Here is a 16,854-nt window from a genome sequence, read left to right as displayed (position 1 = left end):
CGTGGTGTGCCCTTTGCAAACTGCCCAGCAGGGCTGGCAGAGCAAAGTTGTCTCAAACCTCCATTTAAACCAAACTTAGGTCAGTTTGCCGCAGTTTGAAAGAGGGTTAAGAATAACCTCAGTGACTGACATGAGGCAGCACTGTAGTAACTAAAAAAAGTGCATGACTGCATTTCATTGTTTCCTTAATTCAAAAAAAAAGAAAGAAAAAGAAAAAAAAAGAAAAAAACACCTTTGATAGACTTATCAGAGGATTTTAATAATCTTAGACAGTTAGCTATACACTTAGGTATTATTAACGTCATTTTGTACTTTTGGAAAACCCACTCATAAGAATAATAAAATAGTAACAGGAAAAAAAAGTCAGTGAGTCGAATGCCAATATGTTTTTACGGGTTGCTGCTAATTGCAACATGTATACAGTTAAACAACAGATACTGTGAGTACTTTTCAGCTACTGTTAATTTTTGTTTTGTTCTGTTTTTCCTATAAAACAGATTTTTCACTCAAACAGCTGCTGGTGATTTTCAACAAGAAAATTAAAGCCTTCTCTATCACCCAAAGAAACACTGATTTGCTGTTGATCTGAAGAAGAAAAAAGAGAGAAAGCAGTGTTTTATTCAAATACAAGGTGTTAGGAAAAGAAAGGGAGTAACTAGCTGGGATGCAAAATTATCCTGCAAAGGAGTGTCACATGCAAAACCTATTGCAATAAACAGGCCAAGCACAACAAGACAAATCTTGCTCATCTACCTCAGTTACTGCTTTATGGAAGCAATTTGCTTTATATTCTTCTCTTCTTCAGTAGAGCACTTTTCCTTGCAGTTACGAGAATATTTTAATACTTCATTAAACAACACTGCACAGCTAAGCTAGCTACTCAGTGGAGAACAGTTGTTTTGAGATGGACTTTCTGAGTTAAATTTAACCTGCATTTTGCTTTATATCTTGTGTTAGAGAAGGTAAAGCCAATTAAACATTGCTTCACCTGGAAGAGAAGGGAGGGACATCTTGGCATTGGTGCCATTTCCCTGCAGGTCCAGCCCAGCCTCAGAGTAAGTTGTGTTTCATGGTTGCATGCACGGAGCTCACCACGGTGGCATGTCGGCAGTGGCCCAGGTCTCGGGGTGCTGGTGACAGAAATCTTGCCGCCCAGAGATGCCCGTCACTCCTCCAAGGAAGCACCCACTGGGCTTGCAAGCCAGAGCACTCTGCAGATCTGAGCCTGATACCCAGAAAAGGGGGATAATTGGTTTTCATGACAAGCACTCCACACTTAATTTGCCACCATGTAAAAATCTCCATTGTCTGTAGCCCAGAAGCAAATCCAGATTTTTAATGCAATAAAACAGCTCACTTCCATTGAAGTCAGGTGGCTAATGAGACTCCTACTCTTTGCAAATTTTAAACAAATCCAGCATTGCAACCAGTGCTTTTATCCTACAAAAAGAGTCAAGAGAGAAACATGTTCAACATAAGCAGCATGAATAACCCATATCTACCCACTCATTGTATGGGAAGCCTGGACAAGCAGTTTAGGCTGGACTTAAGTCATACACAGCTAAAGCCAAATAAGACGAATCCCAATAAAAGAGTTAGCAGCAAGATCCACAAAGGTGCTGCTCACCATTCAACTGCTGGGAGAGGGTCAGTCGCATAAGGTGGCCTGATCCAAATATCTCTGGGCCTCTCAAGGTCAGCAGCACTAGACATTAGTCCCACTCTTAAGTGTAAGGCCACTCTTAAGTGTAAAGCCCCTTAAGGGGAAAGCAGAAAACATCAGACTACCAGGAATGCTTAGGAACATCAGAGGTGAAAGAGAAGCACATTTCTGCATCTTTAAAAGTGCCATACAATGATATTTGCATTATGCTGGCAGTTGAGTTTTATAAACAAGCAAAAAAAGTCAGGACCCAACCACCCAGCCAGGTCCAGGACAAGAGCAATGAGAGAGAGAGAGGCAGAAAGAACAGGCTTTGAGGCCATAAATCTGCAGGATGAGAAGAGAAGCCCTCCTAAGTACAATATTTACTGCCTACTCAATATTCTTTTTTTTATTTTCCTATGTTTGCTTGACCTTGGATACTCCCTGTTTATTATTCTCTGAGCAGTTCAAAGCTCTCTTTCAGTATCCAGCAAGTCTGAGACCTTCCAGGCTAGAGGCTAAGGTATTCTGCCCTGCCTAACACTAGACACCAAATGTGAGAGCCATCTTCTCTCCATAATACATAAGATAAGGCTATAAAGACAGGCAGCAGAAAGCCCCCTACATATACACAGCTGATGAACATCCATTAAAAGTCAACATGTAACATTCATATCAATCCACTCATGCAAGGAGGACAAAGCGCCTCTCACAGGCAGCAACGCCTCACTCAATTCACAATGGGCCATTTTGTACCATTTCAGATAAAACCTGCAGACACTCTCATCCCCTGTGTTTCAAGCCAGTTTTTCGCCTTCATAAACAGCATTCAGAAAGGAGACTGAAGCACGCACAGCGATCCTGCTAACACTGCAGAATGCACTCACCTTTTCCACGCGCATACCCAAAGGTACTGTTCCATGAGATGCTAGTTCCTCGAGTCTTTTGGACCCAGAGGAAGAGGGCTTCAGTGAAATGAAAACATCTCTTAAAACAACTATCAGTATAGAAAACAACTGACTGAGCAGCAACTCTATCCTGGGTAGGTACACTGTTTTATACAAAGGCACTCCTTAAACCATGATCCCAGAAGACCAATTAGTTTGTGAGTATTTATCTCCCCTGACCTCTCCCGGCACCCTGAGCATACATCCCAGGCAGTATTCATGCTTTCCAGGGTTGCATCTGGGCTAGAAATGCCAGATAATTATTTCTGAAGCAGTACAAGAGCATTCCCAACCTTTCTGGACTTTTATACATTCATCACATTCAACAGTGAGAGCATTCCAGATTAATACAGAGATACTGAAATAGCGATGGAGAGATAAGGGACACGGATTGAACAAACTGTAGATTAGGAGACTTTAAGGCACATTCCTGATTCATCCTTATACAGTGCCCACATCACCTCAACATACATTTGTACTTAATCATCTGCTGTACACTGCAAAGATAAAGTCATGTGGCCAGATCCTTCACTTTAGTTATAGTGAACTGCACTGATTTACAACAGCTGAGAATCAAGCCCTTAAGATTTGGACAGACACTCTTAGCTTTATTTCACCTCTTGGATGAAGACCAAACTCTGCACTCATCAATATGATTCACTCAGTGTTTCATGCCTGAGCTCATGGCCTCTGATCGTTCACACTGGATGCACTGCAACTCCCTCCCACTATACTCCGGGGGGGACGGGATGGGATACAACAATTTATTTCCAGAAAACTCAGTACAGAGGCTGCTGTCATAATGTTTGTCTGAAAAACATTCTGCAGCAGACTATGGAGGAAGACAATAAAGACCACTGTTGCCCAGGGACAGCCTACACCTCTCATGCCATCCAGTTGCCTGTCCTTCAGCCTCCTGCTACAGGAAGCATCACTGGGGTAGATTGCAACATAACTCCCACCTTGCTCCAGGCAATCTGACCTGAAAACGTTGAATAATGTTATTTCATGGCCATTATATGGGGTCCAAACGAGACCTGTGCCACTTGCTACGTGGCATGAACATGCCCAAGCTACACCAAGGGAGCTAGCCTCAAGAAAGAGGGACAAAAAGCAGGCTGTATGCAATGACACCAGGGCTAAGGTCAGTGCAATTCACACCAGACAACAGCGACGTGGCCTAAGACCCGAGCCTGGTGTGCTTGACATCAATGCCTCCCCCTCTGCCTGCTGCCGGGAATGGGGCAGGGGCACACTCCTGGCACTGCGCCCCAGGAGCCAGGCAAAGAAACGCACTGACCAGGTAAGCCACGAGCACTCACGAAGGAAGGTCACGTGCTCTGAGTGCATCTGGACACCCTTTGCATGTGAGTGACTTTGGTGCTCTCTGCAGCCTATTAAGGAAACCCATTCTCCTCCCACATCCCTGATCCTTCCTCAAATCCTGCAAACATTGCTGGACATTGGAGGTCAAGCCTGGGGCTCCAGAGAAACCTAGAACCACATCTCAGACTTTCATACTATGAGCTCTGAAGTACTAGCTGTCATGTGAGCATAAAAACATATTACAATTAAAATCTAGAAAAATCAACAATTCTCCAAGGTGATCAGACATCCCAGGCTGACTCTCTGAAAGGCAGTTTTTACAATCCAAATTGCTAGGCAGCTTGCACCAAGGTACTCATTTGTCACAGTCTCGTCATTCTGTGATTCTTGATAAATGTGAAACAGAGTAGTAATTCAGCACTGTTCCACTGCTTATGAAAGCCATGCAGAAAAAACATCAAAAATAATCTAGGCCAGTTTATTTGAAGTGCAAATGACTTATGCATGCAAAACAAAACGCAACAAGTGCCTTTCAAGCTGTCTCATTTACGATAACACAAGAGTTGCTGATGGAATGAGAATTCCCAGGTAGTTATCAGGGAATTTTGCATATCATTTGTACTTCATACTGCATTAGCAACTCTCACATCATGTCAGCAGCTTGAAAAAAATAAAACAATGAATTACATCACTCCCAGTATTTTTCTGCTTTGACTGAGTAATCTCATCACTTATCTCAAATGATTTTGCATTCAATGAAAGCGTTTGGTTCTTTTCTGAAGGAAGAAGAAACTTAACACTTTCCCTGAATTACCCCAGTTTACTAAGATGCATAGTCAGCCATCAACAGAAGAAACATTGGCGATCACATCTTCGAAGTACACAACCTGCACCAGACTATTAGGTATCACACTATTAAGCAAAACAGAGAAAACCAAAGCTAAAGCTGCCATCTCATCCTGGACCTGTACAAGCTAAAGGGGGAGAAGCAACAACCAACACCCCAAAGGTGAGACAGACACACTTAAATAGATGTATTTTAAGAAAAGAAGGTGACATCGGTGAGAAAAATGCACATTCAGAGGGCTCCCCTACCTTCTACATCAAATCCCCTTACAGGCCAGCTTGCAGGAAGATCTGACCTGCACGGCCAGAGCTTGCGTTACATGACCTAAAGCAACCATGACCTTGAGTATTAGAAGGATAACATTTTCTTTGGATGAACTGTTCCCAGGCAGAATTTTTCTCCAGCATACTAAAGAACTCATTCATCTTTACTACAAATATAAGCAGTTTGTGGTGGTTCTTATTCTCCCAAATACGTATTACACATGTAATATGTATTCATTTCATCCAAGGGGCATAGTTCATGTGAAAGGGAAAGGCAGAAACAAAGGAGAAAATATCTCATCTCCTGGTTACTGAAATACTTGGGGCTCCATTTTGCTGCTCTTAATCCAGCTGTGAAACACTGTGCTCAGAAGAAAAGGCCATCCATCTCCCTAATCTGCTCTCAGAAGAGGGTACCAGCCTGCATGCAGACACCTGGCATAAAGAGCTAGACTGAAACTCAGCATTGGTGCAAGCAATTCCTCTCATGAACTAGGTCCTGCTAGAGGAACATCCAGCAAAGCAGATTCCCCCTTGGAAGCCCAGGGAATGTAATATGCCAGCTCCTTCCCAGGCAGCTCGAATACAGAGACATAACAGAGGAGGACTTCAGTCCGTTAATGTGGCAGAGAGTAGATCTAGTATTAACTACAGACAGCACACCTACTCCTGCTGCAAGACCAGCACTTTTGCTTGAATTCCTGGCAAAAGCCAATGAAAAAGAGAAAAGTTTCTCAAATTTTTTGCTTATAGTTTGTCACTCTAGCTGGAGCTGCATTAACGCTTTATAGACTTGACATCATAGTTGGCAGCTTCTGCAGGTGAGGAAGAGCTATCATGAGAAAGTAAAGCAGAGCTCATTTTACAAAGGACTGTTTACAAATACTGGGAGAAATCTGCCTTTTTACTTTCTATTACCTCCAACCCTGGGCTCTGTTTTTTCTCCAGCACAAAACACCACTTCACCCAGGTTAAGACACTTACCCTGCAGCGTAACAGCTGCTCAAACGCTTCCCTGCTGCAAATCATGTTCCTGGCACCTGGCCGCAAGCAGCCGCACATGGCATCTCCCTAGCACGGCAGGGGGAACGTGGAGCTGCGCTGTCACTTCTGCACCGGTTTGCCTCCAACAGCGTGCAGAAACCAAGGGCACACTAAGCAAGGGAGCCTGTAGGTATAGCATTACTGTAATATTACAGTGTTACTAAAACAACAGTTCTTTCCCCACTATATCACAGGTTTATTCCCTAGTTTACCCCACAGCAACTTAATCCAACAGTGTCCTCACAATCCGAAGAAATTTATAGCAGCGTGTGGTACCAGCTCATCAAGCGCCAGCCCTGGTGGAGGCTTTGTGGGCGCTGTGACAGGCTGTGGCCACACAACATTGCCAGCACATCTGAATCCTGATGTGACACAGCAGCTCTGGAGCTGCCCTGAGAGGAGAACACTGAATGGCAGGGATGGTGCTTTGCAATTTGCAATTTTGCATCATTAGGCTCACAGACCCTCATTAGGCTGTCTAGTCTACAGCCTTCGTGTCTCCTCTCATCTATTAGCATCAGCAGCACTTCATCAAACTCCTGAAATAGTCCTCACTGGCTATTTGATTTCTTTTAAAATAGAATTTGCACAAAAATGTTTAACTTTTAAATGCCCTTCAGAAATACGTTCTCTAAATTACATAATGCATTAATTTTTCAGGGAACCTTGTGAAAACTGTTTTATCTTCTGACATCTCGCATCAAGTGACAGAAGGAAGGGATTTGGCAAAAGTACTAATGCAAGGTTTGTGAGCAAAAATTTGCATTCAAAAGAATGTACTCCAAAAATTGCCGCTTTTTTTTCCTTTTTAAAGATTGCCATGATACTGAAATTTCCAAAATACCTGAGGACCTGCATCTTACTCCCAATCAAGTGGGCAGAGCATCAGAGGCCTGACACATAAATGAGCTTAAAGCAAATGATGAAAAATCACATTTCAAATGAGAAAAAGGAGCAAGAAAAAAACCACACACACACAAACCTTTCTAATCCAAAAAAGCCACAAGCAAAAAGTCTGCACACAAGAATGAAACAAGCAAGAAAACTGATCCTAATTGCTAATGGAACACAGGCAAAGTAGGATCATTCAAGCAGATTTAATTGCCTTTCCACAAATGACATTTTGAAGAAAGTAAACAAATCTCTATCACTGAGGAATTTTAAGAACATGTTAGACAACCATCTGTCACAAATAACCTAGGAAGAGCAGGTCCTGCCTTCAGGCAAGGGGATGGACAACCTGACCTCTTCCTATCCCTTCCAGCCTTACTTTTTCTGTGAAATCTGTGACATTTGGGGGAGTGCGTGTAGCACCTCATCTTTCACAAGTCTTCAGACTAGTAACAGGCATGAAAGTTCACCTGTACTTAACTGGTTCATATATTCAGCAATGTACAGAGTATTTCAAAGAGTTTATCGCCTTCAGAACAAAGGGTCAACTAAGCATCCTCCAGAGATGCAACAAGGGGAGGTCCGTACTGCAGCAAACATTCCCCTCCAAATGCATTTGGGCTGGGGGACCTGGGATGATGCACTAATGCATCATCCAACACCACCAAACTGCAGGTCTCCTGCCAGCAGCAGGAAGCCTATTCCAAACCAGCAGCACGAGTTGCCCGTTGCCTTGGAACTGGGCATCTTCTTCCAGTGCCTACACCAGTCTAGCACGGCTCAGGGTACACTAGAAACTATTCAAATCCTAGTGGATTACATTTGAAACATGTAATGAAATACATTGTCTTATATTATCTTGCGGGAACTGGCATTAACAAATCACTGTTCAGCCTCAGCTACCACACAGGGCAGGTTACTGACGCCAGACCACCAGGGAGAAAGAAAGCAAACCTAATTCACAAAAATCATGTACAAGCACATTCTTATAAAAACAGTTTAGCAAACCACACTGCTACATCAGCGCACCTTTCAGAGATTCGAAAATTCCCATTCCCATTCAGTGCTTTCCACTGATACTCTTTGAAATTTTGACCAACCAGGACAATTGTTCATCACAGCTGCATTGGTTGAAAAAAAGATTATTACAAGATACCAAGGAAGCTTGATCTAGCCCTACGATACAGCGGCTTCTTTTTCTGCATTTCACTGTGCAGCGTCCTTAGTAGCATAATATAGATTTGGATAGGAAGCAGGGAAAGGAAAGTTAATTTTCAACAGTCCAGGATGCTTATAAGCATTGCTCTTCTGCTGGGACTATGCTGTTTCCAAACCAGTTGCAGAGACTTCATATATATTAAGCTCCTGGGCAAACTATTTAGTACACAAGAGGACAAGGCTACTTTGCGAGGTGAGGACAAACAGGATGGGGGGAAGGGAGCAAAGCTGGATGCACACATGCAACAGCTATAAGGAATCTAACTCTAAACACCACAGTTTTAAATTCTGGCTTAAATCAATTTTCTGTGTTGACAGTTACCATTAAACATTTCCTGAAAGATCTTTTTAAACTTCATCCCTTGAAAGTGTGGAAAGTTTTGCGTTCGGCAACCACCTGCCTTATTCCAGCCAACTGAAATAAAGAAAGAAAAATGACTATTTCCAGTGGCATTATTTGATGTATTTGAGCTGTGTCAAAGTTAAATATGAATGACCATACTGCTTTGAGTGGTCTAAAAACCTAGAGGGGATTGTTTTGCACACTGAAAAATATAAAAGCAAACTTAAGAAAAAGCATGCCATGAGGAAACAGTTTTCTTTTTCCATTCACTGCATATGAATTTGGACAAAGACAACACACTCCAGTAGGATAAGAACAATTTTCCATCATTATGGAAGCCTTAAACAATCGCTGACTGCTTATACCGTCATCTCTTAGGCTCCTGCTAAATTGCAGTTATTTGTTCAAAACAAAAAGATAAGGCCCATGATATAATACAGCAATTTAAGCAGTGAAGAATACAACACCTGTAATTCAATTTCATGGCAGCTGGTTTCATAACATGTTTCTATAACACTGTTATAATATAGGAAACTTCTCTCGGAGTGTTGCAATTCTTCTTTAAGTAAGCCAGGCTCTCCAGAGAGAAGTGGGCTTTAAGTAGACAAATACTATAAGCAATAAGCAATTTGTTTCTCCATGCCAGTCCTTTCAGCTCTATCTCCAGTTAGTCACCATTCTTATGGGAGTTTATATTTTAGCTTATGTTTCACACGGAGAGGCTGTTGTCAGAAATGGTAACAATAAAAGTCACCCAAAATCTCTAACCTTGAGTTAGTTTCCAGGCTGAGGAACATACAAAAACTTCCTTCCCCATTCATCTTCACTGCAACAGTCACCATATACAAAAACAGCTGCAAATCCCAGACATATGACCTTCCCAAAGAGTCAAGGAGGGAGCAGGGGGAAAAGGGAGATATCAATAACAACCAGTCAGTGAAGAAAGTACAGAAAAATATTCTCCCAAGAGGAGAAATCTAGTATCAGCTCAAAACCCTGCAGCTGATCTGCATCCAATTGTGAATCTTTCTGATCCAGCATGGCATAAACAACGAGGCCACTTGCTGCCTTGGTGGAGAGCTCTTTAGAGAACAAATTCCTGGGGCTGCAGAAACCGAGGTGTGTATATAGCAATGCTGACCTTCTCCTTTATTCAGTACTGAGCAAAAACTGCCCTTCTCTACCCTTTTGGTGAGCAATAACCATCATACAGCACTGAGATCATTTCAGTACCGATAAAGAGCACTTAATCCGAATAAGAAGTCACAACACATTGTAGAGGAGAAAAGCCGCAGGGCTTGGACTTGGCACAAACAGGCAGGGGAACCGTGTGCTTCACCCTAAGGTTCAAAGCTTGTACAATGTGGTAGGCCTCAGCTCTCCCAGGGCTGGCTCCATGGTGCGTGCAATTGAGGACAGGGTGCAAGGTTTTATCTCCACACATCTCAAAATCTGCTAACCACAAAAGGGGGAAGTCAGAAAGACTTTGCCTTTTATGGCCTTCTTCTAGGGTCAGTGGAGAAGGATTGCCATGTCTAGTGTGCATTTCATTATATCCTAAAATAGAAGACTAAGCTAAAGTGGATGAATTGCATTTGGAAGTGCCTTTCTACTTCCAACAGCTACAGGGGGAATATAAAAACCTGACTAGGCAGCTTTCATTACCTAAAGCTAAGATGAATCCTCCTTTTTTTCCTGAAAACCCTTCAGTGAACCTAAGCCTGCCTTCAATCTCTCAGCATCTGAAATCTGCGTATATAAGCAGGGATGCTACAAGATCCCATCACAATACACACTGCCTGTGGTCGACCGAGACGGAAATACCATGCAAAAGAAATAGTCTTCAACAGCATATGGCATAATAAAAATTTAATTTCAAGTATAACTTCTAAATATTGATGTAATAAAAAAGTCCTATAATTCCTGATGTTGTTTTTGGCAACCAAACCTGTCTTGTAAACACACTGATTTAAAGAAAGTCACCATGCAGCCCATCGTTATTGAGCACAGAGACAACAGCATACAAAAACACCAGAAAGGAACAAGTCACTCCTGACCCTGGTGGAGGAAAGGGAGCAAAGCCACAACTTCAGCAACTGATGCAGCATAACACAAAATACAGCATTTGCTGGGTATTTCACCTTTTAAGGACTCTCAATCATTCAGCTGGTTGTGGTGTTAGTTCACTGCCTGGCCTGACGCTGATTAAAATTCCAGTCCCAGTACAGGTCCCCTCATCTAGCTCCTATGGCATATTTGTGCTTTACAGTGGTGTCAACAGTTAATAGCGTTTATCCCTTCTTCTAAGAGAGAGAAGGACCTGACCTGAACAAGATAGAAGAATGGAGTTATCTTATTTCCACACCAGCTGCTCCAGATGAAAGGACAGCTTTGCAGGAAGGACAGGGCCTGAGACAAAACTCCCTCCAGAGCCCAGCAGAGCTCTGCCCACCTCCTTCTGGCAGGGCTGGCAAAGGGCCGCATATCTCTCGGTTAATTCAGTTCCACCAGTTCAGTCCAACTACTGCCTTTGCTGAAGAAAACACAGGCACAACCATGCTCCCACCAAAGTCACTAAGAGACGAGTGGGAGCTCTCCATGCTCCTGCTAAACAGCCGTTGGTTTCAAATCATGAACTTGCATGGTTATTGTTTGCTTAAAGTAAGTATCACCCCAGTTCATAAATTGCAGTAGAGATTACTCATCACACAAATGCGGATCTTAGTGCTATCACTGTCCTTGACTAAATCATAAAAAAAATTGCTTTTTAAGAGGTGGAAGTAAAATAATACAGTTTACTGAGATGGGTAATATCAGGGCAGAGACTGTTTTAGTGCGTGAGTTTGCACAGCGTCTACCTCAGTGGGCCTCCGGCCTGTTTGCATAAAGTCAGCACTTCTCTAGCTATAACAGTAACTAACAAAATAGACAAACAGGAGTAGGAAAGTCTTAGCACATCCATTTAACTGAGGGCCAGGGAAGTCAGACCACCTGCCCAGGGCTATCCTCTAAGTGCATGGTGGAGGTCCACCCTGCGATCTGCTGTGTCTAGCTCACAAGGGTATCTTTCTGCTGTGTCTAGCTCACAAGGGTATCTTTCTACTCCTAAGAAATTTCCCATTTCTATTTTCTTATACACTATGAAAAATGGCTTAAAAATTAACTCTGTTTTTTCACGTTGAAAGAAGTCTCAAACAACATCTATTTTGAGTTCCAGTTCTGGGAATTTCCTTCACTCGCTGCCCGAGTTCCTGGCACAAAGGATTTTACATCTACTGACTCATTAACTTTTGCAAAACACTTCACTATTTTGAACCACCTGTGGCAAGAGAAAGTGTGCCGTGGTTCAGGCAGGACCCATATTACATATTGAAATTCATTAGCTCTATCAGCCCTCTCAATCTCTTATGTTTGATTAAGCCTCATCTCCTAAAAACAATTAAATCCAGTTAGCCCTTTTAAATTATTATTCCTCATTGGTCCAGCGGTGCTAAATATTTCTAACTGTGAGTTACCTAGTTTTAAATACACCTTTACCAAGCTAGTAATCTCTTTGCTAGATTCACCAGAAACAGTAAGAGCAACGCAAGTCAGGTACATTAATGCTTGCACCAGCCACAGATGGGCCACACGGGACTGCAGGAGACCCGCGCACAGCACAAGTTGAGCATGAGAACAACACGGAAACATTTCAGCAAATTTTGCTCTAGACTCCCTGATGTCCATAAGACAAGGCCTAAAAGCCCAATGTTAAAAGGAAGGTGGCACACCAGAAATACAGCCATTAGTGATAAGATACAAAGCCTGCTATTTAGGACCTACTGCTCTGGCAGGAGCCAAAATTCACTATATGCACATATCGGTTTAAGTTGGATTACTTGTGAATGTGCATCTCAAAAAGAAAAAAAAAAAACAGTTTTTTTTTTAAACTTATTTCTTCAAAGAGCATGCAAGAACCAAATTGCCTTTTTACCACAAAAAATTATTTCCTCCACAATCACTAGCATGGCAGCAGGAGGAAGCTCACTCCACCACTGCCAATGATGCAGTTTATGGCTAAGAGAGGGACAGTTTGACACTACTTAAGGACCTCAGACACGGAATTAATTTTTATAATATTTCTATATGACCTTTCTTTGGCAGGTGAGTTTGCATCCACTTGCACTGAGCTGTTAGTATAAACAGAGGAACACCTACCTCTATTTTCCCTATGCACAACATGGTCTCCTTCAGAATATAATCATTTTGTCAAATTAGCAAGAACCGAATGGCTCTTTTTCTCTTTAAATCACTGTTCTCCAACTCATGCAGGGCCACTCACACTTCTAAAGTAGCCTCACAACAAACATCAGAAATAGAGAAAGTTTCAGTGCAGGGTCAAGCAGGAAGGATAAACATGAGAGAAACCTCTTGAAAAACAAATGTTTTCCACTGGTCAAATTAAGAGTGACATCCCAGCAAAGCAAGCTACCGATACAGAGAGTGTTCTTTTCCAAAGGTAGACCCAAACACCACTTTTCTGGTTTGACCTATTCATAATACATATATACACAAAAGTATGTTCAAAGATTTTTTTTTTCCCCCCAAAGGTTTATGCTCCTCAGCAACTGGGGAGCCTTTTGGAAAAAATTATTAGCAGGTCATAGGAGATTGCTCTGTGTTGCTCAGCTCATTCTGTCTTCCAAAGGTAAACAGTCTTTTCAGCCATAGCAGTGACACGATGCAGGCAATCGCCAGTCATGTTGAATTGCCATCAAAGCACTGACGTTTAGTAAATTAAAAGCCCTATGCCCTCAGCTGTGCTCAGGGCCTGTTTCAACCTGGGGATGTTCCATTACATTTTTCAAAGGAGCTTCATCTTTTCAACCTGGAAAATTGCAAGCGATTGCATTCAGCAAGTAAATAATAGAAACCTCATACACGCTGGAGAATAAGAATGAGAAGCCTAGAAAGCATCAAATGAAGACAAGGATCTAGCAACGATAATAGCAGAGAAAAACTCGATACAGACATACAGGATAACCTGCTGCACTCAGAAATGCTGCAATCCAGAACGGCACTAGACTCATGTATAAATATGGTTTATATTGCCTACCACATATAATTCTGGGGACTGCAGCAGCAGTAGGAACTTTTACACCCTGAAAAACAGGTTTCTGCACAGGAGTCTGGATGGCCAAATTCTGTGCAAGCAGTAGTGTTTCATCTTATGCCCAAAGTCTTCCCTATGAGGACAGAGGGCATAGCCAACTTCTCAGGTTGAAAAGCCTATCTCGAATCTGGAAATAAACACCAGAACTATATCCAGAAATGGATATGGTGCTTGCAAGCTTCCCACCCTAACATGCTCAAGGCTCCAAAGTTTGCAGTTCCCAAAACTTAAGGATGCTCTAGTGCCACGGCCCAGGGACCTGAAAGCCACCGGTTCACACCACATATGATGGACTTCTCATACATGGAAACATTCAGGCAGCACAGCAATATCAGAACATCTGCAAAGTATGAATCTCTCTTTCACACTGGAAATGAAGAAAAGCAGATTTGCTTACAGAACACTAATGGGCATGTTTAAAACATATTTCTCGTAAAATCAAGTCTTCTGCTGAAGAAGCTTCAGAAATCAATTTTCACAGCCTAGCAAACTAATAAAGATATGAAAGACTCCTTCAGCCTTTATTAGATATCTTCTGGATGAGTTTAATCATTTACTTGCTGACTGTCAAGCTCAGCAGGTTCTGACACTCCACAGGGTTGGACTTCTTGCCTGGACATCAGAAATGATTTTTTTGTCACGATACGCAACACAGCACGCTACTCAGACATCACGGCCCACCTCCAGAAACATGTAGTTTGGATTTAAGCCAATTTAAGTATTCCACATGACAAAGGCATAAGAGGTAATGCCTCTCCTTGAATAAACCTGTGGTCCAATCTATTGTACCAGCTGCATTGCGAATGGCACACAAACCAAAGCACTTTGTATCAGGGCTGAGCCAAGCCATGACTGACAACTAGACAGCCAAATATTCTTTCTGCTACCTGTATAGAATAAAAAAGTGCAGCTCTCAGATCGTAAAAAAAATCCTGAATAAAGTGTAGTGATTGTTTCTGGCAAGAAGACTTAAAAATAAGTCATAAGTAAAAAAAAAACACCCACCCCACCATCTGACCTCTTTGGCACACCTGACATGCTACAGTAACAGGAGCAATGTAAAATTGCAAAGTCAGATGGATCCATGATCCTCAAATTCCAGTGTGACATTACAAGTTTCAGTCAAACCAGGCACAAGCAGCCAATCGCATCCTGCCCACCATCTCCTGCTGTCAAGGTGCTTATGGCAGTGCTTCTTGACCGGTCCACGACAGGTAAGTGCAAAACCCCAGGCTCAAGTTCCTCGTTATAGATGTGCCGGTTTGTTTATTAGCCTGTAATTTGTTTATTCTCCTTTTCTAAACTGCAACTCAAAAGGGACTGTCAAGACAGAAAATCCAATCTAAACAGATTCCCTAAATAAACTTATCCGAGGGCAGGTCCAGTGGTTATTTGCGGATGGCAGCTGGCACCTGCGGCCTTCAGCGAGACACTTGCCGCCGCTGATGGAGGAGGACAGCTGGCCAGGCTGGCACAGCGTGTCCCCTTTGATTGATAAAGTGATCCAAGTGTCACAGGCTCATACGCTGTCACCAATGGGCTGCGCTTCCTCCAAGCGGGAGCGCACACAGCAGAGCGCCGGCGTTTGAGCGAGGTCATGCAGAGAGCCGTATCGCCCAGCATGCGCCCTCTTCCTTCCCAAAGAGTCCCAGGGCCTTTTTAACGCGATAGGGGTGTAGGACACTGCAGCACAAAACTACCAAGAATGTCATTCTTTTTCTGCATTAAAAATTCAGCCATTTTTATGGATAAACGAGTCATAAAACATTTTCTTCAGGCTATTTAATTCATCAGCTAGCTGGACAGCAAATATGCTAGGATGTTAATTTAACAGAATTATTCCCCTCACAATAAGGTAAATGTTAGATGAAGATCATTAGGCAGCCTGGCAACCTTGTCATCTTCCTTCTGCCAGAGAAACCCACAACACAGAGTAGCTGCTAAAGAGGCTCCGGCAATTTGAAGAGTTAGTTTTCTCTGAGCAGAGACAACTGCTTTCACGTTTCCTGTATTTTCAGAGCCAGTCTGGGTTTGTATTTTAACCTACAATTTAATTTTTTTTAAATCTCTTAGAACACTGAAGCTATGATTTTAGATGTCAAACATCCACCTGAAAATCCCTCAATATACTGGCAACAAAACCAGCCTTATGCCTAAATGCTAAATGTATGTCACATCACAGCCAGGAACCCTATTTTTGGTCATATAAACTCCATAGCACATCATCAAGTAAAATAACTATCACAAAATCTGTTACTGTTTTTCCCCCCAGGAAGTGCAATTACTTATAAATAAGTCTTGACCTTACAAATAAACTAAAAGAGGCAGGATGGAGTTTAGGAAATGGGCTAGTGTTCTCAGCAGCCATGTGCAATTGAAAGGTGCATTCCTCTTCAAAACACCAATGAGATGCCACAACTACTTCAGATTTTCACTTTGAAAACTCCCTATCTTAAAAAGTGACATGGCAAGCAAAAGCTGAAAGAGAAGAGAACAGACACTCCCCAATTAGGCACCTGGAGCCTCTTGTTTTATTACCAGGCACATGTACTCTGAAAATCAGCTAAATTAAAAAAAAAAAAAAAAAAAAAAAAAAAAATTAAAAGCCATCTAAGTTGTTTTTAATAAAAGAACCACCTGAACTGCTGTATTTTGTTTTTTCCAGAAACTACTAAACAAAGCTGAATTGTTAATGAAGTTGTGATAACATGACAGTGCAATGCTGGTATTTCGCTTGTCTTGGTAACAGTAAGCTATAGCTGTTAAAATCTTCCCTAGACTTCCAGGTGGAAAGGATGGTACTTCAACTGAGTTGGCATGCCATTTCTTATGTCTCAGTTCCCTATTTCTAGATGTTTCCTTTTTAAAATTGGCTAAATTCCTAGGGCAGGATTGCCATTGACTGGGCATCTATGCAGCACCTAGCACAGCAGAGCCTGCAGTACAAACACAAAAAAAAAACAGTTTGGTCTCGCAAACCATTTCCTTATATCTGGCAAATCGCTATCCACCTATCTATACTGACCACAAGAAAATACTAAAAAAATTAGTAGGAATGCCAGTCAGTCTGTTGTAAGGCAGAAGAGGAAAAAATATATATTTAGGATATCCGGTTAGTGTGTGGAATAGGGGTCAAAGAATAAGTATAAAGTTACTCAGTTTTCTTGCCTTATTTTGT

At 42.1% G+C, this 16,854-nt stretch overlaps 1 protein-coding gene across 5 annotated transcripts in view; it reads right to left on the bottom strand.

The window, feature by feature from the left end:
* Positions 1-16,854, bottom strand: part of SGCD (sarcoglycan delta) — a 371,727-nt gene that overhangs the window by 272,283 nt on the left and 82,590 nt on the right. The gene's annotated exons all lie outside the window — the stretch shown is intronic.

Source organism: Dromaius novaehollandiae, chromosome 15 (genome assembly GCF_036370855.1).
Source record: "Dromaius novaehollandiae isolate bDroNov1 chromosome 15, bDroNov1.hap1, whole genome shotgun sequence".
Taxonomy (NCBI): Eukaryota; Metazoa; Chordata; class Aves; order Casuariiformes; family Dromaiidae; genus Dromaius; species Dromaius novaehollandiae.
The sequence above is the reverse complement of the archived record's forward strand: the minus strand, read 5'-3'. Positions and strand labels throughout refer to the sequence as shown.